Genomic DNA, 23,897 nt, shown 5'->3' with positions numbered 1-23,897 from the left:
AGAAGGCAAGTAATTTGATATAGGTTATACACATGCAGTCATGCAAAACATTTCCATTTTAGTCATGTTGTGAAAGAAAACAGACCAAACAGAATCAAAGAAAAATGAAATTTAAAAAAAATATTCTTTAATTTGCCTTCAGATTCCATCAGTTCCTTTTCTGGAGGTAGATAGCATTTTTCATCATTCCTTTGGAATTGTCTTGGATTGTTGTATTTCTGAGAATAGCTAAGTCAGTCACTGTTGATCATTGTACACTACTGCTGTTCCTGTGTACATTCTTCTACTGGTTCTGCTCACTTCACTTTGCATCAGTTCACACAAGGTCAGGTTTTTCTGAAATAATGATGCTCTTCACTTCTTATGGCACAGTAATATTCCATCAGGATCATATACTATAATTTATCTAACCTTTCCCCAGTTGATGGATATCCCCTCCAACTCCCATTCTTTGCCAACACAAAAAGAGCTCCTATAAATATTTGTGTACATACGGGTTCTTCCTTTTTTTTTTTTTTAATCCCTTTGTAATACAGACCTAGTAGTGGTATCTTTGGGTCTAAGAGTGTGCACAGTTTTATAACCTTTTAGGCATAGTTCCTAGCTGTTCTCCAGAAAGACCGGACCAGTTCACAACTCCACCAACAATACATTAGTATCTCATTTTTTCCCCATATCCTCTCCAACATTTGTCATTTTCTTTTTCTGTCATATTAGCCAATCTGACAGGTGTGAGGCAGTAGCTCAGAGCTGTTTTAATTTACATTTCTCTAATCAGTGGAGATTTAGAGGATTTTTTTGTATGACTATAGATAGCTTTCATTACTTTGAAAACTGCCTATTCATATCCTTTGGCCATTTATCAATTGAGTAATGACTTGTATTTTTATAAATTTGACTCAGTTCTCTATATATTTGAGAAATGAGGTCTTTATCAGAGAAAATTGCTGCCATTTTTTCCCTCACAATTATGATTACTGTGTATTTTCATCAGAAATGCTTGAAAGTCCTCTATTTTATTGAATACCATATTTCCCCCTGCAGAATTAACTCAGTTTTTCTGGGTAGGTGATTCTTGGTTGTAATCCTAACATTTTTGTCCTCTGGAATATCATATTCCAAGCTCCCTGATCCCTTAACACAGTAGTTGTTAAATCTTTTGTTATTCTGACTGTGGCTCTCTACATACTTGAATTGTTTCTTTGTAGCTGCTTACAATCTTATCTTCTTGATCTGGGAGCTATGGAATTTGGTTCTTTGTTGTTGTTGTTTGCTTATTTTCCAGTTTATTTCTTGACATTTATTTTTTGTTAAAGTTAGGTTCTGGTCCTGAAATGGAAGGGACATTGTCCCAAACTTCAAGTTTTTTGTGCTTCTGATTTTAGAACTAGTTCTGGGCACTTGTAAATTTTCAGTTTTTCCAAGGTGTTATGATCTAAGGATAGATGTGGTCACTGATCTCCTGGCCTGTTCTCTATTCTGTGAGAGTCTACAAGTACTCTTTTTTGTCTTGGAGCTATGATCAGGGTCCCTGATTGCCTGGGGCTGTAAGCACTATTTCCTTGCCCTGGAACCTTGTATGGGCAATGCAACAGTGTTCTGCACCCAATGCCAGTCAAGGGTCCCCAGTAATCTCTTTCTGACCAGTTGTCTGACTCCCTTAGCCACTTGTGGGCTCCAATAACTGCTGCTGATTCAGTTGCCTCTAAGACCTGCTATTGTCTTGCCGGGGTGGAGACCGAACTGGACTGTACCCCATTCTCACCCCAGTGAGACAGACTTTTCCTGCCGACCTTCTAAGTTGTTTTGGAATGTAAAATTATTTCATCCCATTCTTTTTTGGTTCTTCAGCCCTAGAATTCATTTTAAAACATTATTTTAAAGTTATTTGGAGGGAAATTTGGGAGAACTTGAGTGAGTCCCTGCCTTTACTCCCCCATCTTGGCTCTCCCTTGGCCATTCTTTATAATTTCAGCTTGGTCCTTCTCCAGTGTCCTCTTTTTGAGCTGTATTTGATCTTGTGAACAGTTTTCATTCATATTTGTGAGGAATGGGATGATTCTGTTTCTATTTTCTGACCAGGAACCTCTTAATTCTGAATGTTTTATAGTTGTCCCATTAGGCTTCTGGTTACCATTTGGAAATTGCTGAGACAATACATATTTTCTAAAAAATAGTTGACGGGAGTTCTACTGGTGTGGGAAATAAGAAATACATAACCCTGTGTCCTAGACTCTTTTTCTTAAGTTATTTCTGTGCCTTTAGCAAGGTACCATCCAGGTGGTCACTGCTCCCAGTGGAAGTCAATGTAAATCAGAGCAGTTTTTTCTTTCTCAGAACAAAATTAACTTTAACTCAAAATAGTAATAATGGGGTGCTTAGAGCTGTAGGATGAAAACTTCTTTCTAAAATCAGCCCTGTCAAAAAGACCAAAGTGTCACTTTCTGTTCCTTCTTTTCCTCTCTGTTAAGATCATGGTTAGAAGCTGCAATCATTCAATGCTTTAATTTTCAGGCTTGCCATGGTTTTGAAAAAGTTATTCTGTTAACTAAGTCAGGATGAGGGAAACCAGGTTTTAATCAGAACATTGAAACAGAATGAAGTCCACAGGATGTACTCTTTTGTCCATCCAGCCAGGATTTCTCCACTTTCTTTTTTTCCAGAGACTGGCAGTTGTTAAAGTGACAATTTGGATAGCATCTCTTATCAGATGGTCACATTTATTGGCTGATTTTGAAGTGTGCAGCACTTGACTAAGCATTGAGTAATTTACTTAGTGTACCAGACATAAAGACATTCTACAAAAGAATCCTACCACCGTTAGTTATCTGAGTCAGGAGGGGCCTACAACTAGATTCAAATAAAATAATTTAGAGATCTTAATCTTTATTTCTTGACTTCTACCTGTCCTTCCTCCCCTCCACCCCCCATCTTCTTTGTATACATTTTCCTCTTTTATATTACCATCATTTCTTCTTTTGAGGAAGTCATTCAATCAATTCATAATCAAGTATTTACTATCTATATCTACTCTGTGGTGGTGAGTATACAAAGTTAAAAATTAAACAATCCTTGCCTTGAAGGAGTTTCCATTTCTATAGATAAGAGCATCCGGAAGGAAGGATACTCCCATGGGTTCTAAACTCAGTGCTCTCAAGCATCTGTTATTCACTCTTGTTGGAAGAGGTAAAGAATGAGTATAGAACGGCCAGTAATTATTTGACACCATGATTGGAGGGTAGCCCACTTCTTGCCAAAACTTTTGGGTTCAGATATGGGCCCATTGATATCAAGCAGCAACCCTAGTAATGTTACAGGACATTTCCAGTCTTGAAGACCACAGCAAGAGCAAGTCAACTTGATTTGGGTGGCTGTACAACTGCTATGAAGAAAGCTCTGGTGTGGATCTTGGACCTGCTTTCAGTTGATTGCCTAGAGCTACCTTCCACTATATCACTGTCAAACAGCCCACTTACTTTTCCTCAAATCCTATGATTTCTCTGGAACTAAGTCTTGAACCTAGTGAGTTTAAATTTATAAGTTTATATAATGTAATATAATAATGTAACATAATATAACATAACATGACATGTATAATACAATGTAATGTAATAAAATGCAAAATAACACAACCCAATATAATGTAATATAATATAACATAATCTTATATAACATAATGTGATATAATATGTAGTATGTAGGTATATTTGCTATATTCTGCGATCTGTTAAATATAATGCCTGCCTTTCTATTTTTCTGAAGTTGAGTTTTACAACTCTTGAAACACTGAGTGGAGAATTTCAGCTTAACATTAATAGTAACAATAATTGTTGTTCCTCAGTTGTTTTCAGTCATGCCTGACTCTTCTTGACAGCACTTGGGGTTTTCTTGGCAAAGATAATGGAATGGTTTGCCATTTCTTTCTCTTAATAGTAATAAGTCATTAATTATCTCCAAATATAAAACATACTTCAGAAATGAAAACTCTTTGAAGAGAAAAAATAGAATCTGAAAAACAATTCCACAGTTAAACTATATTAAAATAGTTTAGTTAAACTTTTTCTTAACGTTTTCTTTAATTCATCATATAGTAGAAGGAGCCCTAGATTAGGAGGCAGAATACCTGGGCTCAAATCTTAGCTCTGAACCTTTCAGTTTTGGGCAAATTTCCCTCTCTCTGAAGTAAGTGTGTTTATCTTAGCAGAAATCCCTTTGAGTTTCTAGATTTAGGAAACATTATGATTCCATGTCTCATCTGTGTATGTCACTGTCTTTGATAAGCAGGGAATGTAAGAAATAAATGGATCTAGGAGAGAGATTATAGAAATCACTTAAGTTTTTATAAGCTAAATTTTGGATAAAAGTGTGACTCAAGCTTAAAATAATCCAGTTTGATAAATAGCACTTAATATTAACAGAATGCTTTGTAGACACTGGTTCATTTGCTCCCTACCATAACCCTTTGAGTGCAAGCATTATGTCCTCTTATTATTGCCGACAATGAGGCTAATAAACTTGCTTGAATGTTGATCTGTACCCCCACGTCAGGGCTTCTACTCCCTAGCCCAGGACTCTCCATCCAACAGGTAAGGAGGTAGTTTGGAGGATAAAGTATTGAGCCTGGAAGCAGGAAGACTTAGCTCAAATCTGGCCTCAGATATTTACTGTGTGATCTTGAGAAAGCCACTTAATCTTTGTCTGCCTTAGTTTCCTCAACTGTAAAAAGGTAACAATAACAGTACCTATGTCCCAGAGTTGTGGGTGGAAATAATATTCATAAAATGCTTAGTACAGTCCTTGGCACATGGTTGACATTTTATAAATGCTCATTCCCTTCTTTCCTTTCTTCTATAAAATGGGGATAATAGTAGCACCTCACAGGATTGTTGTGAGACTCAAATGAGATAACATTTGTAAAAGCACAATGCTAGGCACATCCTTAAAAGATGCTGATTCCCTCCTCTTCCCCATTACTTAAAGACTAGGTCTGCCTTTTGGTGAAAACAAGTTAGCTTCAAGAGGGGATGGAGCCTATGTTGTGAGTGGATCTAGAGGAGAGGGATTTCTTAGCTGATGGAAAAGATAATTCTTCTATGAGAAGCACCCTGAATATGGGACATTTACTATTAATATTAGATATTTTTCCTTGAGGAAGATTGGAGTAAAATGGCCAATCAGTTGTCCATGGAGCCTCTCTGTTGTCAATTCAGAAAATTGGTGCAAGCAAGGTTTCTTAGAAGTCTTTCTAAAAATGTACACTTTCCATGTGAAGTATACTCACCCAGGTTAATAACAAATTTGCGACTTTTGAGATTGTGGTTCTGAGTGTTTTCTTCCCTCCCATTTCTTTACCTTCCTCATCTTCGCCTGTAGCTTTTTTGACTGCCTGTCTTTTGTATATTTGCATTGAGCTTGGAGTTTACCAAAACCACTTGTTCTTTCTCAAATGAACCATGGACTAGCCATGCCTCCCCATTCCATACCGTATGTTTGACTTGTTGAATCGAGGTCTAGGCCTTCAGATTTGTCCCTGGTAAATTTCATCTTTTTAGATTTTGCTTGTTGTTCAGCCAGTTAAGATATGCTTCCTGCTTTCAATGAAGAATGAAAGGCCGCTGTTGTTGGGGCTGTGAGTTGGTCTAACTGTTCCGGAAGACACTTTAAAATTATACTAAAATGTTACTAAACTGTACATAACCTTTGACTCAGCAATACCACTGTTAGGCATCTATCCCAAAGAGGTCAAAGGACAGAAGTAAAGGTCTCATAATACTCAACAATATTTATAGCGGCACTTTATTTTGGAGTACCTTGGAACTGGAAGAAAAGTGAGTCCCCATGGGATGTAGCTGAATAGATTAGAGTATATGAATGTAATTCAGTGTTACTGCCCCCCCCCCCCCCCCACATTCATTTGTCTCAAATCCAAGAAACTTGGGAAAACTTGTATGAGCTGAGTCAGGGAATTAAATGAACAAAACTAGGATGACCACAATAATGTAAAGTGTTTTTAATTTCAAACCCGACCTATTAGGTTTATTTTACAAATAGATGCTTACTTTTCTTTTTGTATCACCAACCTTTCCCATTGTACCTTGTGATAAAGAAATGAGATGTGTACAGTAGCTGAAAAAAAAAACAACTATGAGAGGTATCAATTTGGATATATGTCTACTCCAAATGTTCATATAGACTAATTGCACCTGACCTGTGATAGAGCATCTTGAGCTTATCAGTCACAGTCAGACACACTGTACCTTGATGCTGACATAGGGATGACATCTTGGACCTCTTCAAGCCAGAAGATCAACAACCATGATAAAAAAAGGTGAATTTTTTTTTAAAGTCAGCAATATTAATCAATATATTGAAAATTTCCTACTTTATTCTAAAGTCTTTCAATATAATGAACAGATGTGACTTTAGAAGACCAGTGGTAAAGTGTGATAGGTGTGGAAAAAGACATTTTCAGACATGGCTGGTGGTTTTTTTTTTAGCTTGATTTTGCATATTTATTACAAAGGAAGGTTCTGTTAGGGACAGAAGAGTCATTGAAAAGTAATAAAAGTTTTAAAAATAAAGCATTTACGAAGAAAAAAAGAAGTCTGTTATATTTTTGCTGCACTTACTGCAAAAGCTCATTAGGAGGAATTGCTTATTAAGGGGAAAATTGTGCCTTCTTTCCCCCTCTCTACCTTATGGAAAGAATGCTTGAAAAATATGCTTTGTGCTTGAGTGCATCTGTCTTAGAATTTGTGTTCTATTCTCACTCGTCTTGCTGAATTGCAGAATCTAATGCTATCGGGTCCTAAGAGCTATTTCTAACACATTTATAATTTCTGCGGTCTTATGGCTCATAAGATTATAAAATTTGGGAATGGAAGAAACATTGGAGCTCATCTGGTACAAGCTTTTTATTTTACAGATGAAGAAACTGAGGTTGTGAGTAAAGTCACCCAGATAGTAAGCAGAGGATTTGAACCTGGGTCCTTTTACTCCATCTACATCCAATTCATTGTTCTTCATCCACATCCAGTTCTTTCTTCTATTTACCCCGTACTGCCTTAACTGTGATCATAATGGGATTAGAAATTTAAGAATAAATACTTTTATAAAAACAGCTTGTGGGGCAGCTAGGAGGCACAGTGGATAGAGCACCAGCCCTAGAGTCAAAAGGTCCTGCGTTCAAATTTGCCTTCAGACACTTGACACTTACTAAGATATATGACCTTAACCCTGATTTCCTTGCCCTAAAAAGAAAGAAAAAAGACAACTTGGTTTTTTATTTCTTTCCTTATTAGAATTCAGTGAAAAATTAAAAAGATTCCTTTCTGGGAGTGGGAGGAAGATGTTGAGAAATTCATTGTATCATAGGATTTAGAGTTGAAAGTTTACTTTGAGAACATCGAGGTCACTTCCTTTATTTTATAGCTGGGGAAGCTATAACAGAACAGAAATTAAATGATATACTCAGCATGGCTTCAACATTACTAGTGGAACTAGGATTTGAACTCAAGTCTTCTGATATCAAATCTAGTGTGTGACCTACTAGACTACGTATAATTTAGACCCTTAAAAATCTATGTATTTTTCCAATTGGACATGTCAGTTACTGAAGTTTAAAAGAACCACTCATTCAACAATCTTCAAACAGTCACACATTTTATGGAGTTTTATCTTTCCATTCACACATTATATTCTTCTTACTTGTTCTTAGTTGAATGTTTTCATTGCTGTATTGTTGGTATATTTTGTATCAGGAATAAAAAGTAATAACCTAGAGGCAACATGGTATAATAGGGCAACACTAGATTTTGAGACAGAATATCTGAGTTCATTTCAGTTCTCTAACTTACTACCTGTTGGAGCTGACTCATCTAGAGGAAGTACATAGATAGAACCCTGGGCTTAGAATCAGGAAGATCTGAGTTCAAATGTAACCTTAGATACTTCCTGGCTGTGTGACCTTGGGCAAGCCACTTAACCTCGGTCTACCTCAATTTCCTCATCTATAAAATGGGGACAATAATAGCAACTACCTCCTATGGTTGTTGTGAGGATCGAATGAGAATAGTAGACCCTTAATAAATGTTTATTTCCTTCCTTCCTCCTTCAAGAAGTCCCTCTTTTGGTTTTAGTTCCCTCATCCATATATGAGGGGGTTGGACTAGATTATCTTTTAAATTCTTTTGAGTAACTAAGTCCTATGGTCCCATCATCCCAGTGCTGTGAGGTTATTCAATGGTGCTTTTGTTTTTCTACAAACTGACAAACTGACATAGCTTAAGGATACTATATTAGAATATATAATACTATATATTTTAATGACACAAAAAGCTTTTTAAAGTAGCACTCATAATCAAATTGGAATGTTAAAGAGACTCATGCATGACTTCTCCTCAAGGAGGATAGCTAAATCCTTAATTTGGCACTCGAGGTCTGGTTCTAATATATCTTTCTAGACCGAGGGTCCTGTTGTATCCCTTCCAGTGGTGGTTGTTCTTGGAGAGATATCAGGGAGGTGATACCATGAGATGCAAGTGAATTAGATTTAAGTGAGAGAAGGCTGGGCAAAGTCACTAACCTCATTCTCTCCTCGGGAACTATCTGGGTCCAGTGGAAAGATAGAGATCACAGATCAAGAAGACTGGAGATAGCTCTGGATGCAATGGGAAACCTTGGCCTTTTTAAGCTAAGGTCTTTCCCAGTTTCTCTGAAGCATTCAGTGATTAAGGCTAGATAAGAAATAAGGCAGAGAATAGCCTCTTTAGTCAAAATCTGGGAGGAAAGGACCCTCAGTGTTTTTGACCAAAAGGGAGACAATTGCTATTTACATTCACTCTGAGCCATCAGGGTCCAAACTGTGACCCTATGTGGTGGTTGTTTGTCCTTCCTTCTGGAAAGGACCATCTCTCCCATCATATGACAGAGACAGACAGATAGAGAAACAGACAGAGAATGAACAGCTAGAGGTCTCAAGAAAGACTTGTGATACAAAGTAATACTTAAACTGGACCTTGAACAAAGCTAAGGATACAGAAATTAGAAATAAGTAGGGAGCGCATTCCAAGCATAGGAGACAAATCTGCAGGAAGGTGTGACTATGGAAGATGGAATGCTGAGTTTACTTAAGGCTAGTAGGCCACCATGGCTCTAACATGCATGTGAAATATGCTAGAAAAGACAGGTTGGATCCAAATTGTGGAAGGCTTAGAATTCCAGACTGAGAAGTTTGTATTTTTTCCTAAAGCAACAGGGAAGCCTTGAAGCTTTTTGAGTTGGGCGATGATACAGTCAATGATACAATACTTGAGGAGCATTACTTTGACAGCTGTCTGGAGGATGGGCTAGACAAGTGAGAGGGAACAAAAGGTTGCTATTGGGCCAGGCTAGATTTGGTGAGTTTGAACTATGATAGTGATGGAATGAGTGGAACACAGGGCATCTATCTCATGTCTCCTCAATTTTTCTTAGATCAAAGACTGGAAAGGATGTGAGGCTGGGAGACCAATTAGGAAGTTCTTACAGTAGTCTAGGAAAGAGGCCACTCTCACCTCAACAGGAGTAGTGGTCTTATGATGAATGTATCTTCAGCAGGGTTGGCCTAATCTCAGGACCTCACTTCTTCAATTACTATTTGCATTTCCTTTTTCAGTAGATACTCCTCCCCCGAACATAATACAAACGTAAATACATAAGTAGTTCTAAGTCAATAAAGATGGGCATAGGGAAATGGCCCATTTTCTCTTTGCAGCATTTTTTTTCTTTCATCTGGCCCTAGGCTCATTTTTTTTCTTTTCCTCCTTGAATAGGATCTCTAAGTTAATTTGTATTGGGAACATTCCATTTGTTATTTGTCTGATCTGATCATAAGCTTCTTAAGGGCAAGGGCTGCTTCATAGATTCTAATCTTTGCTCTGTACAATCTTCATCTCTTAATTCAGCTTATTAAGATCTTATTAGGGGTTTTGGCTGCTCTGATGAACTAGAAGGATGCAGCGTCTATCCATCCAGAATTTTCTGGGGTAGCCCTGACTTCAGTTCAGCTTAACCAACATTTCTAGAGTGCTTTTCGTAAGGCTTACGCTTTCCTCTGAACACCAGCAATGTGAAATAATACAGTATGATTAGCACTGTTTAACAAATGAAAAAAACTGAGGGTCAGAGTTGTGCTTGATTCACCTATGGTCTGCTCATGATCTCAAAGTTAGTAAGGGTCCTGAGTAAGGATCCAGACCAGGTTCTCTTAACCACAAATCTCCAGATCTTTCCAATACACCTGACTGGCATCCTGTCACCTAACTTAACCTCTGACAGACTCTGACAGTCAGGGGAGGGGACTTTTAGCTACTGGGCAAGGATTGCTCTTCCTTTGTCAACATTAGTTTAGCATTGAAAACTTAGGACAGACTGTTTATCTTTGCAGTTGGAATTGTCCTGAATTGTAATGATCCCTAGCAAGGAATGTGTGTTTGCTTTCTTCAATAGAACACTAAGGCCATGTGATTTCCTCTTTGTGGCCTACTTCTAACCGCCTCATTTACTTTCTCTTGTATCCCGACTAGACACCCCTCCCCCCAACCCCACTCTATGGGTTACATAGGTACATAAGTAGTACTAAATGAGTAAGGATGGAGGAGCCAAAAGCGTAGGTGAAATGACCTATTTTCTTTTTGCAGTATTTTTTTCTTTCAGCTTGTCCTAGGTTCTTTTCTTTTTTCTTTTTTCCCCTCCTTAAATGGGATCTCTGATTTAATTTGTATTGGGAACACTCTATTTATATAGATGAGCCCCTGCTCAACTCTTTAGTCTTTGGGGCACTGGTCACACAGTCAATGTGTGTCAAACCGGAGGCCTGAGCCCAGGTGTGCTGGTCTCCAAAGCCAACTTGTGCTACTGTATTTATAGTCTTAATAAGAAGAACTCAGATTTCTATAACACTTTTTAAGGTTCATCAAGCACCCTCCTCAAAGTAATGTGAATCCCCTTACTCCCTGTTCTATAGGTTAAAACAAAGGTATTAAATGATTGATTTGCCCATGATCACACAGCTAGTGTTAGAAGCAGGCTAGTAATCAAGGTCTCCAGTGTTTTCTCTATTATAACACAGGACCTTTCTTGTGTAAGGAGACAACTGTCTGAACAAGTTTGGAAACCATTTGTATATTCCAGCATTAATTGAGAATCCCTAATGGCCCGTGTAGGAGGATTCTATTTCTCAGAGAATTTCCATTTTTATACATAAGTGCCAAGAGTTGGATCTTTTCTGCAATCACTGCAGTTGTACTTTAATATTTCAAAAGACTGGTAATTTCACTGTACAGTGAGTGGTTAGTACAGTACCTGGCATATAGTAAATACTTAATAAATGCTTGTTTCCTTTCCTTCCTTCTCTGCAGTGATAGAGAAGATCATATCCATTGACTTCTTTTTGTATTGTGTATTTCTGTTGGTTTTCACGGATGTCAAACACTTCTTAGTAATAAAAAGATTCTTCCCTCCCCTCAAATTAACTACTTTCTTTCTTTTCCTAGCTGCATTTATTTTGTCTGTGCAAAAACTTCTCAGCTTCATGTAATTTCAAAATTATCCATTTTAGTTCTTTCTTATTGGCTAAGAATTCATTCCTTATCCATATCTGCAAAAGGTATATGATTTGCTTATTTTCCAGTTTTTTGTGGTATGATATTTATTAATCAGATTATTATCCATTTTGAGTTTCTTGTGGAATATTATGTAAATATGCTCCTAAGCTAATTTCTGCCAGTTTTTCTAGCTCTTATCAGACAGGAAATTTTTTTTTCTAGGTAATTTATCATTTTGAATTGATTGAGTTAAATTCTTCTTTTGTAATCTAGTCCATTGATCTACTTTTCATTTTTAGTAAGTGCCAAATTGTTTTGATTATTGCTGTATTATAATATAGTTTTATGTCTGGAAGTGCTATTCCCTTGTTGGTGCTTTTATTCATTATTTTCCTTAATATTCTAGATCTTTTTGACCTCCAAATGCTTTTTAAAAATTCTTTTATCTGGTACTATGTAATATCCACTTGTTAGTTGTGTTGGTATGGCATGAAATCTATAAACTAATTTTTCTGCTATTGTTTTTATTACGTTGTCATGAACCAGTCATGAGCACTGAATATTTCTCCAGCATTTTAAGTTGTTTTTTTTTAAAAGAATCACTTGTAATTGTATCTATACAGATTTTGAGTGTATTTTGGTAGGTTGATTTCCAAATATTTTATACAATTAGTAGTTATTTTGAATGGGACTTCCCATTCTATTCTTGATGCCTGCATTTTGTTATTATTATATACAAATGAGGTCGATTTTGTGTGTTTATTTTTTAATCTGCAAATTTGCTGAAGCTATTGTCTCATTTAGTTTCTTTGCTGATCACCTAGATTTTCCTAATTATGTCATCATACAATCAGCAAAAAAGGTAGTTTTCTTTCTTCTTTGCCTAAATCGATACAATTTAATTTTTTCTCTTGTCTTAATGTTTTTCTTGCTAGCATTTCTAGGAGTATTAAATAATAGTAGGAAAAGGAAGCTTCCTCTTTATCATAATATTCAGTTTCAGTCTTTTTTGTTTTTATTTTTTGCTATGATTGATGTTTACATTGTTAGAGTCATTGTATATGTTCCTTTCTTGGTTCTTTTTACTTCATTTTGTATCAGTTCATATGTTTTTCATGCTTCTCTGTGTTCAATATGTCATGGCATAGTGATCTTTCATTACCTTCTCATACTACAGCTTGCTCAGTCATTCCCTTATTAATGGATATGTACTGTCTCTAGTTTATTTTTTCTTGCTACAAAAAGGATTGTAATAAATATTTTGGTGTAGGGTCTTCCTTTTTTATTGTTGGTCTATTTGGGGAGTGGAAGGTGTGGGATGTTTTAGTCACTTTCTTATCATAATTCCAAATTGTTTTCCAAAATGTTTGGATCATCAGTTCTTAGCTTGAAAGAAAATTTTAGGAGTTTTTTCTCATGATGACCCAAGCTCAAAAATACTCCATTAGCTTTTACCCATGCATGCATATTTTTCACAAGCCATGTGGTAATGTGCAATTGTCAAACTGTAGAAGAGAATTGAGACACACCCTCTATATAACCAGTACTGCCTAAAATAGTACTCCACTCAGAGTAATCCTGGAACATGGTCAAGCAGACCCTAGTGTGTTGGGAAATAAAAATAGCTTATATCCTCATTTTAGAATGTCAAACATAAGATGGTTCTGAGAAAGCAAGAAAGGTACATTTGGGATGAGGAAAATTCCAAGTACATTTTTCAGTAACCAAGATTCTTTTCCTGACTTTGCCACTAACTTAAGTGATGCTGGTCTAGTGTTCCACTTTGCTCATCTGTAAAGTGGGGAGCTTAAGCCAGACAGCTTGGCTTTGAGTTCCCTCCCTCCAACATTTAGTACCTGTGTGACTATATCACTTCACCTTTCTCATACTTAATTTGCTCATCCATTTAGTAGGGTTTATACTATTTCCACCTTGCACTTTATAGATTTGTTATAAAGAAAGTGTTTTGTCAAGTATAAACCAGAATGACTTTAAATGATCTCTAAGGATTCTTCCTATTGGAATCTTCTAAGGTTGTAGAGTGACACTCATAATATCTACATTTAAATTTTTTGTAAGAGAAAAATGTGGTTATTTTGAAATGGAAAGGTGATTCTGATGTAGGCTATGCTGTAGGCCTTCAGAAGAAAGGACTTTTCAGAGATGTGAGTGGGATAATATTTGATAACTTATTTTCCCCTTTTTTCTTTACATTTATAAAGATTTTTTTTCCCCTTTGACTAATTACATGAGAAGGAGACAGTGTGGCACACCAAAAAGAATACTGGTTCTGGAATCAAGGGACCTGAATTCGAATCACACCTCTCATTTGTATTGTTGCATGTGCAGCATTGAGCAGGTTACTTCTTCCTTGGGTTTTGTACATTGTGAAATGATGGTGATCTCGAAGGTCTTTTCTAGCTTTAAATCTGTGATCCTGAGTTTAAATGATTTGACTGAAAACCTACAGTATCTTTATCAAATATTCTTTCAGCTGCATCTGAAATGTGCTTTTCTTTTATGTTCTTAGAGTACCTAATATTCACAGCCACAGAGTTAATATTTAATGATTCATAGATTTGTTGATGGAGCTATTTTCATCCTTGCCCTAGGGGATGCTAAATGATACATATGACATTAATATAAAGCTAGCTTCACAAGTGAGAAAAATCACAAAGTAAGGTTGGGAGGCTAATATCTTATCATTTGCACATTAGGTCCATTTTATTTAGTCATGTGACCACAGATAACTCACACTCTCCTGTCCTGTTTCCTCATGTGTAAAATGAATGGGTGGACTCCACTTAAAAGCCCATAACAGAGCTATCAAACATGCACAGATTGCATGTGGCCCACAAAGATTTCCAAGTGAACCAAATTACATAGTAATTGAGAAATATTTAATAAAATAAATAAAAATGCAATAGAACATAGATATTACCTTTTAAAAATGTCACTATGTGACTCACAAGGATCCTTACGTATGATAGTGTCTCCCCCTTTCTTTTTGAGTTTGACGTCACTGGTCCATAAAGTCCTTTTCCCCTCTAAATTTAATGATTTTATTATCTGGAAAGTTATGGATTCACCAAGTTAAAAGGAATCTTGAAGGTTACCTTGTCTAGCATACCACAATTCGTAGTAATAGTGTTGGAAAAAACCTTTGGAAATCTGGTTCAGTTCATGCCTGAATTCATGCCTGAAGAAGTAGTAAGTGAGTGTCATTTCAACGGGGGTCATTCAAGAAGCTGGGTGAGTTTGTGGGAGAGTATCTATCTTATTATTTGATTACTTATATGTTCTGTTAGATCCTATATACATACATGTGTGTATACATATATGAGTGTATGTATATATATGTATTTGCATATACATAACCGCATACTCACATCGGTCAACAATCATTTATTCAACACTTACTATACGCCAAGCACTGTGCTGGCACAAACACAATTCTGTTCTCAAGATACTTATACTCTGATGAGGGAAACAACATGTAAATAATTAGGTTTTTACAAGGCAAATATAGAGTAGAAGGTGACAACATGTACTTTTCCTAATGCAGCAATCATGAAATAACCCATAAAATATAGTATACAAAATAAAACAAGTAACATGTGAAACTTTTTTTCACCTCTAATTCCCTAGAATTCTGGGACCTTTGTGCTAAGGTCTCAATTAAAAAGACATTGATTTCAGACAATATTCACTCTGCATAACACATGGAATCTATAGTGCCATAAATACTGTACAGCAAATATAATTTTTAAAACTATAACATTTATTTTAACCTCAGTCTTATCTTTCATTGCTTCAGATGGTGGTGTGGGGCTGTTGTACTATATCCTGTACTGCTATAAACCTTTCTGTCTTGGCCACCCTCTGAAAACCAAGGGAAAGGTTGCAGATTGGTCAGATCTCAACATCACGTATGCCACTGATGGTCATGGCTGGTGGATGGCCTTGGAGATTCCCCATGCATCAGCTTGAAATAATATGTCAACAGCATCTGCTTCATGCTTTGTTTAAGATCCTTAAGGGTGTTGGAGTATGACCACTCCACAGACTTGCACCATTGTACCTCTACTGCCCATGTTCATGGTCATTAATACAAAAGTGGAAATTGCTGGTAAAATCATGGGATTGCCTGAAGTTAAATGTGTGAATATTGAAGAAGAGTTGTACTTACTAGTTGTGTGATCCTGGGCAAGTCACTTAACTTCTGTCTGAATCCATTTCTTTATGTGTACAATTGAGATAATAATAGTACCTACCTCCCAGGGGCTTTGTGAGGATCAGATGAGATCATCTTAGAGAGCTTCATACGTGCTTGCTACTCTAATTATTTCTGCTTTGTGTGGATATGTAATGTGAACTGTGGCAGAAAACAACTAGATCAGAACCAGATGGAGGAAAACTTTAAATGGCGAACTAAGAAGTTTGTATTTCATCTCAGAAGCAATAGTTGCTTATGATTTTTGAGTCTGAGAGTGTCATGGTATGGTCTGAGTTTTAGGAAAATTATTTTGACAGCTGTGTGGAAAATGCATTGGTGAGAATAGATTGCAAAGAGTTCTGTGAGGAAGCTATTGCAGTAGTCCAGGACAGAGAGGATGAGGACTTGAAATAGAGGATGATGACTTGAGTGGATAGAAAGAATTGAATGGGAGAGACAGAATTTAGCAATCTATTGCATATAGGAATTGAAAGAGGGGAAAGAGCCCATGAGTTCTTGGGTTCCTGGGTTCTCTGGGTGACAATAGCAAAAAGAAAAAAAAAAGGCTAGTGGAACGAGGACTAGGTTTATAGGAGGAAGGACAAAGAATTCCATTTCTGACATGTTGAATTTGAAATGCTGAACAAATATCCAAGGGAGACAATAAGCAAGCAGATGGTAAAGTTGGGAAGTTAAGTAGTTCAGAGGAGTAGTAATTGTGTCCCGTACTAAGATGGTAGCTAAGGGAATAGAGAAAAGGGAATGAACATGAGAAATATAATGGTGATGGAATCAATAAGATTTGATCAATTACAGGATGTATGAGAGGTGAAGAAGAGGAAAGAGTTAAAGAAAACACATAGTTATGAACACATTGAAAACTAGTTGAATGATGCTCCTGCAGGAAGAGTTTAGTAATGACAATAGGAATTAATAATAATAATAATAATAGGAAAGTTAGCAGGAGGAGCCCTTTACCTCTGTGGGTCTCACACATAAAATGAAGGGATAGGATTTTCACCGACCTCCAAGATCTTTCTCAAGTCTAAATCTGTGATAGGATGGGACTTTGTGAACAGTACTTTCCCCACTATATTATTCTCATTCCTAAGTTCTTCCATGGACTTTCACTTTCTATTAGTGATGGTTTCATTTTCTCTGGAGCATTTTCAATATTCAAAGCTATCATTCTCTGGGGCAAATATTTCTTACTGATGTCTTAGGGAAAAGGCAGATCAGTCCTAGACTGGGGGTAGAGGGAGTCAGTTGCTGAAGATATGCAAAAAAAAAGTATTTAAGTTGCTGGAGTTGTTTATTGTTCCTTTGAGCTAACTATGAGAAAGGGGAATATGTGCAGTACAGAAAGTGAAACTGTGTTGGGAATGCCAACTTTTGGGGCTTTGGTGAAAACTTCAGTCGTGTCTTGCCAAAGAATGCAGTTATTAAGACTCCAGAGACGGGATGTCTAAAACAAGGTCAATCAGTCTACAGATTTTGTTTTTCTGAATGTTCTCTTAGTATCCCCCTAAGCAAAGAGCTCATGCAATACTTTTTGGGACCCAATCTTCGGTTTTTATAATTTCCCAATGTGACATGCAATTATTAATTAGTACAGCACTTAGAGAAGTGGCCAGGATGAGAATAGTTGGAGTCAAATCATTTTTATTTTTTTAAAAAAAGTCATTGCTGATATTATCCCATGAAGAGAATGTACTCTTATCTCTGCAAAATTTGTGAGGGTTCCTTGTACCTCTCTATGCCATTGTTTCCACACTGAGAGACAGAATTCATGATTTAAAGGAATTATGGACTGTCACTCCGTACCTACATGGAAATAAAACTCAGATCTACTTGCCTAGATATTTGACAGGGGTTTCACTTAGAAGATGTGTGTGTGTGTGTGTGTGTGTGTGTGTGTGTGTGCGCACTCACGCACCAGTCCTCAAACTCGCCTGTTTGTATATTGCTGTTTGTGTTGAAAAAAACTACAGTGTCTGGTTTAGTTATAAATTGATGGGAGAGTAATTTGTTAAACGTGGCAGAAAGAGTTGAGAACTTTCCAAAGTTAAGTATGCTTGCTTAGATTGAGCTTAGTTCCTCCTTATCCCCTGATAAATCACGTACAACTCTGATTTTCCTATCTAATATTTTCCAGGAGAATGAGCTTTTCTTCTGTGTAGGAGGATATTTCCTCCACTATACCAGGGGGAAAAATTCTCTTTCCAGTCCCTTATTCTTGCTGATAAAGAAGCTTTTCCCCTCCTATCACGCATCAATTGGTCCTACACCCAGCTTTCTTAAGTTGCTGCTGCTGGACCTCCTCCAAGTTATATAGCTCTTTCCTGAAAGGCATAGACAGTGATTTAGTCCTGGTGGAGCACTTGTATGTAGCTGAGTTAGTTTTGACCACCCCTTGAAACAAACGAGGCAGCGTGGTGTATTAGATGGGGGCAAGGAGACAGAGAGAGAGGGAGAGAAAGAGGAAGAGGGGAAGGAAGAGGGGAAGCAAGAGAGAGATTGGAAGAGAGAGAAAGAGGGAGAGGGAGAGACAGAAAAAGAGGGGGAAAGAGTTTATACAATCACATTCTCAGGACTATGATGCTAAGAAAGTCTGTGTGTCACTTCTGAGTTTATTATTGAAATTCATCTAGGAGAGATCATCAACCACTATTGAAAAAATGGAGAGACAGCACAATGAAGTAGAACTACCACTGGGCTCAGGGTCAGGAGACCTGAGTTCAAATCTTCCCTCTGTCAAGTATTAACTATGTGACTCTGGCCAAGTCATTTAATCTCTCTGAACCTCAGTTTCCTCATCTGTAAAATGGATGTCGCAGTGCCTACATTTCTTATCTCATGAAGTTGTTATGAGGAAAACATCTTGTAAACTGTAAAGTAGTACGTAACCAGGAGTTACTGGTAATTCATTATTATGTAAATTTTAATCTACTGATATCTAAACATTTTTGCCAGATTGACTTCTGTGAAGCTAGTGCTCTTTGATGAACCTCATCCTAGAGGACATTGAGATCTGTATTATTTGTTGTTTGTTGGAAGAAATAATGAACCATAAGTTGTTTGGCTGAATGCAACACCTGGAAACTGAAATAACTGAAATAAACCTGAATAAGCATTATTATTAGAGAGTAAACAAGACTCTGCCAGGTCAGCATGCTGATTTCCTCTTTAAGGCTACGGGGATCCTTTGTCATCTCTTTCTCTGTCATAAGGTCACAGAGATATAAGAGAGATTGGTCACCTGCTTTTTGATGACAGCAGTGGCTTCTTGGGGATATGGCCCACCTTTAAAACCACGATGTTGAGCAATAAAATCCTGATGCGGTGGGTGATGACAAGAAGAAATATCAAGTTCATGGGACTGCATTAAACATGATGGAATTCACAAAATTTGACAAATATCTTAAATCTACTCTCAAATATCTTAAACTATTATAGAGAGACAAGATGGCAGCACTGGTCACCCATTTGCAAATCCTTGCTGTTACCTTAAACTTACTTCGGGACTGATGTGTACAGTCAATTTCTAACTCCTGCCTCTTCTACCTTTGCTCTATCACTTATATCCATACTTTCTTTTTATTTGCACTGCAACTATTCCAGACTATTGCAATGTCCTACTGACCAATCTTCATATTTCCATTCTCTCCCCCCTCAAATTCATACCCACACCCATGCCAAACTTACCATGTCATTCCTCTGCCCCAGACCTTTCATTGACTCCCTATGGTTTACCAAGTAGAATCCCAGAATATTTCCTCTGATATTTGATGTCTTCCAAAAACTAGAAGCCTACTTTTCTAGTCAAACTTATTTTGCTCTGCTGTCTTCCATCTACTTTCAAGCCAAACTGGATGTTTTGCCATTCCCTACACAGAACCAATTTTCTGCCATCCCTGTACCTTTGTTTATGTAATTTCCCATATTTGGAGTATACTTCTCATATTAGTCTGGGGAAATCCAAGCTTTCCTTCAAAGTCTAGCTCAGGTGATATTTTCATCATGAAAATTTTTCTGATTCCTACCCCTCCTATTAAGAATAATCTGTCTCTCCTCTCTCTTCTTTCTTTTCTCACTGTAATATCTTACTTATGCTTTTCTTATGATTTGTTTTGTGGTCATTTGTGTATATCATTTTATGTGATAAAGTACCATATCCAAGAGGTGACATTGGTGAGAAACATGTTTAGCTAGAAAAGGAGAGAGACCAAGACCAGTCACATAGCACAAATGAGAGGCAATGATTGAACAGACAACATGGTGTGTACGTTGGTACCTGAGATACTAAAACAATCAGAATAAGGCCTCCATTCAACACACTGGTGATGATCTATGGGAAGAAATGGGTATAAATTACATGTGATAAAAAGATATGCTAGAGATTCCATCAGTATCAGTGTAAGGAGTATCCATATTGAAGAGATCACAGATCTGCCAAATTAACCACTTTTGTACCCCCCACCCCAAGCCATTATGTTGTAAGCTCCACCAGAATCTTTTCTTATTTAACTTTGTATCTCCTGTGTACCTTGCCAGCATGATGCTCTGTATGAAGCAGGCATTTAATATTTGTTTAATTAAATTGAATTGGGGACAGGAGTGACTGATAAGATGCGTAGTGAATAGTTATCTCTAAACCCAACTCACCTTCATCATCTCAAGATAGAAATATTTCCCCTAAAGTTAAGAACAACAACAAAGGAAAGGAAAAAAAGAAATCTTGGTGGAAAACTAAAAAGTGACTAAAACAAGTAGGAAAAAAAATGACAAATAAATGAATAAGTATCATGGAGTTGAAGGCAAAGAGGAAGTTTCTGTGAGGACAGAGCGATAAAAAAACAACAATATAATACAGAAGTAAAACCGGAATCTTCAGAATGATTAATGAACACAACAAGAGAAACTGACATATGATCAACGAAAATGCTGTTGAGGAAGAAACTCCAAATGTGAGAGCCCACTTAGAAGACAAAAAAAACAACAAAACAGAATGAATCCAAAAAGAATTTAATGAAACTTAAAAAAACCAAAAACAAGTGGAAGTCAATTTATGATCTCTGAAAATGAAAGTAATGGAGCTACAAAACAAGGCTAGGCAATGTAAATTCAAAATTACTGGCCTATCAGAAAAATATGAAGGAGGATTTGAAAGCTACATTTTAGGAAATCATATATGAAAGTGTTGAAAGCTGAGGGCAAAGTGTTGATCTTTAGATTCCATAGGACACTTGTGGTATGTGGATGCAGTGGAAAATTATTGTGCCATAAGGAATACAAAGAATTTTTAAAAAATATGTGAAGACATATGAAGTGGTACAAAATTAAATAAAACACATCCAGAGAAGTAATACACACTCTGATGGTAGCAGCACTAATGAAGACAATTAGAAGCAAAACATCTTAAATATAATGTAGAACATTGGTTTTACCAGCTCACTATTAAAAGTTCACAATCCTCCCAAGGGGTTATGTCTCTATCCCTCTTGTCTTGGTTTACTTATTTTCAGCTTTTATACTTAGTGGTTTGTTTGTGTGTTTATTTGTCTGCTGTGTTAAAAAAAAAAAAGTAATTGCATCATCAAATTAAATCCTCTCATTGTACAGTGAGGAATGGCAGAGAAGGCAAAGAGAACTTACTCAAAGTTGTGAAATTAATTAATGTGAGATCTGGGAAAAACAAAACAAGATCTTTTCTCCTTCATCTCAATCCAATCTAAATTGCAATGGTTTTTAATATTTATCCTTCAAAATATTTCCATTCATTTTAGACCAACAAGTATGTTTGAGAATATTTAAGCATTTTAGTACATTTTTGGCACATTAAATATTGACTTATGTAGTTAATATTAAAGTACATTAATGTTGGATTTTGCTAGTTACATTCTAGTCTAAAAATGACTTTTCTGGTTTAATCAGTCATAAGTTATGTCAAATTACTACCTTCTTCTCTTTTAAAACTCAGTTCAGGGACTCAGGCAGAAGTAAATGATCTCACTCACCAACTGTCTCTTTTTTAACTTTCATAGGTTAAAAAAAAGCAAAACTTGTTTGAAATAAAATGACTGGCACATCAATTTGTATAGATGGTGGAGATTGTGCTGCACTGGGTGATCCTTGTCCCCATAAAAGATGGGGTTTATAGGGTATTACTGTTTTTTATTCCCAGGTTTTTCATCTTGATAGTGTCTTTTTATGGATCTGCTAAAGACTCATTTTCCTGAATTCAAACTCATTCTCACACACTTACTAACTCTGTGACCTTGAGCAAGTCACTTTCACACTGTTTGCTTCAGTTTCCTCATCTGTGAAATGAGCTGGAGAAGGAAATAGCAAGACCACTTCAGTATTTTTGCCAAGAAAACTCCAAATGGGGTCATGGAGAATTGCATGTGACTAAAACATCTGAAGAACAAGACGAAGGACCCAAAAGCTTACCAGTAGATGCAAGTGAAGGGCATTTGATGATATGAAAAACTGTTTCATCTCAGCCCTTTCCTTCATGCTTCTGGAGCTGCAAAACATTCATGTTGGAGACCAGAACATGCATCATCAACATGGTACTGCTCTCATCATGGCCTGCTCACACCTTTCTCCTCACCAGCCCTGTACATTCTTTTCCAACAAGTGGACTGATGCAGAAAATATATAACCATGACCTGGAAAAAGGGGCTCCTTACAGTCCAAATTCTACTTGAAGCATGGTAGGACCATCTCAGGGGGTCTTTCCCCTCACTGTTGTCCTCATGGTGGGCCTTCCTGTTCCTGGTGGTTCAGTCAGTGTGAAGTCTTTCAGACACGGTACCATTTTCCATTTGTTTCCACTTGGCTACCATTTACAACCAGCCTTCAACATTCATCCATTTAATTTTTGTGAATTCAAGCATTTGTGTGGTTTTATTAGTAACCTCATTTTCACTTTCGTATTGGTAACAGAGCACATTCACAGGTATGTATAGCAAAAAAAAAAAAATGATAGTCTCGATGCTCTATTGCAAAAAAGAGGAAAGTATTTGTAAAAGTGTTTGTGAATCTGCTGCTGAAAGTGCTAAAGTAAGGTTTCAAGTGCACGATGAAAAGTGATTAAGTTTGTGGGTAAATGAGATGATAGCTCCACCCCCACCTTCTCTCCAGTGCTTTTGGGGCCAAGCAAACGTCTCCCCATCTAACAGCATGCTGCCCCAGCAGGAGTTCAGAGCTTGCTCAGGGGCAGGGACTCACCTTGAGGTGTATACTTTTCATGGGGACACAGAGCAGAGAAGGAGATTTGAGATGGCAGGTGTCACCCCTTTTCCTTTTTTAGCTTGGGGTTCTTTGGGCATTTCTGCCTCTGCTCTCCCCTGTTCGGTGCCACATTGCCTGTTCTCCATAAAATGAATTTTTGTAAAATGAAAATTTTATGGGTTATTGCATGGTCACTGTGTGAGAAAAAGTACATATTATCAGAATTAATGCTTTTGTTGTAAAGAATCATATGCAGAAAAGTATGTTTTCAGCAGTCTCTAGTGAAAGATTACAGTTTTTGGTGGTCAAAGGAACCTAACTCCCTATCTCTCATAAGCTCAATGTACCAACATTTGTGTTTTTCACTTTTGCCTCCACTGTTTTCTAGGAATGGTATCCCTGTGAAAGTTGAGGGTTGACTATGTTCTGGGACATCCCCATTGACAGACAGATACACTGCTATAAAACCTGAACTTAAATGCCTCAAGGATCATTTACCCTAACAGGACCTCCTCCCTACAATCTTGGAGCTACTAAATCTGAATCATACATTTTGGCAGTAATTGATCCCATAGCAAGTGCAGGACAACTATTTTTGCAGATGCTTGTGTGTACTTTCAGCAAGTACAAAACCTATACCCAAGTTTAGTCTTCCATTACCAATGGATTCCTACACCTTTGCTTGTATCTTCATGTACCTCCTGAAAAAGTTTGTGGAAGCCATCTACCTTTGTCACAGCAGTCCAATGGTGGGCTTTACCACCCTGTTCAAAGGCTTAACATACTTGTTTGTGACTTTTGGTTTGCGTAGTGTACTGTTAGATAATAGAGCTAAAACAAGGAGAGACCTCAGAGGC

At 37.0% G+C, this 23,897-nt stretch overlaps 1 protein-coding gene across 5 annotated transcripts in view; it reads left to right on the top strand.

Moving 5' to 3' along the window:
- Nucleotides 1-23,897, top strand: part of IRF2 (interferon regulatory factor 2) — a 130,687-nt gene that overhangs the window by 36,933 nt on the left and 69,857 nt on the right. The window lies entirely within an intron of this gene.

The sequence above is a fragment of the Notamacropus eugenii genome, chromosome 7, assembly GCF_028372415.1.
Source record: "Notamacropus eugenii isolate mMacEug1 chromosome 7, mMacEug1.pri_v2, whole genome shotgun sequence".
NCBI lineage: Eukaryota > Metazoa > Chordata > Mammalia > Diprotodontia > Macropodidae > Notamacropus > Notamacropus eugenii.
Note: the sequence above shows the minus strand (reverse complement) of the source record. Positions and strands in the feature narration are given on the sequence as shown.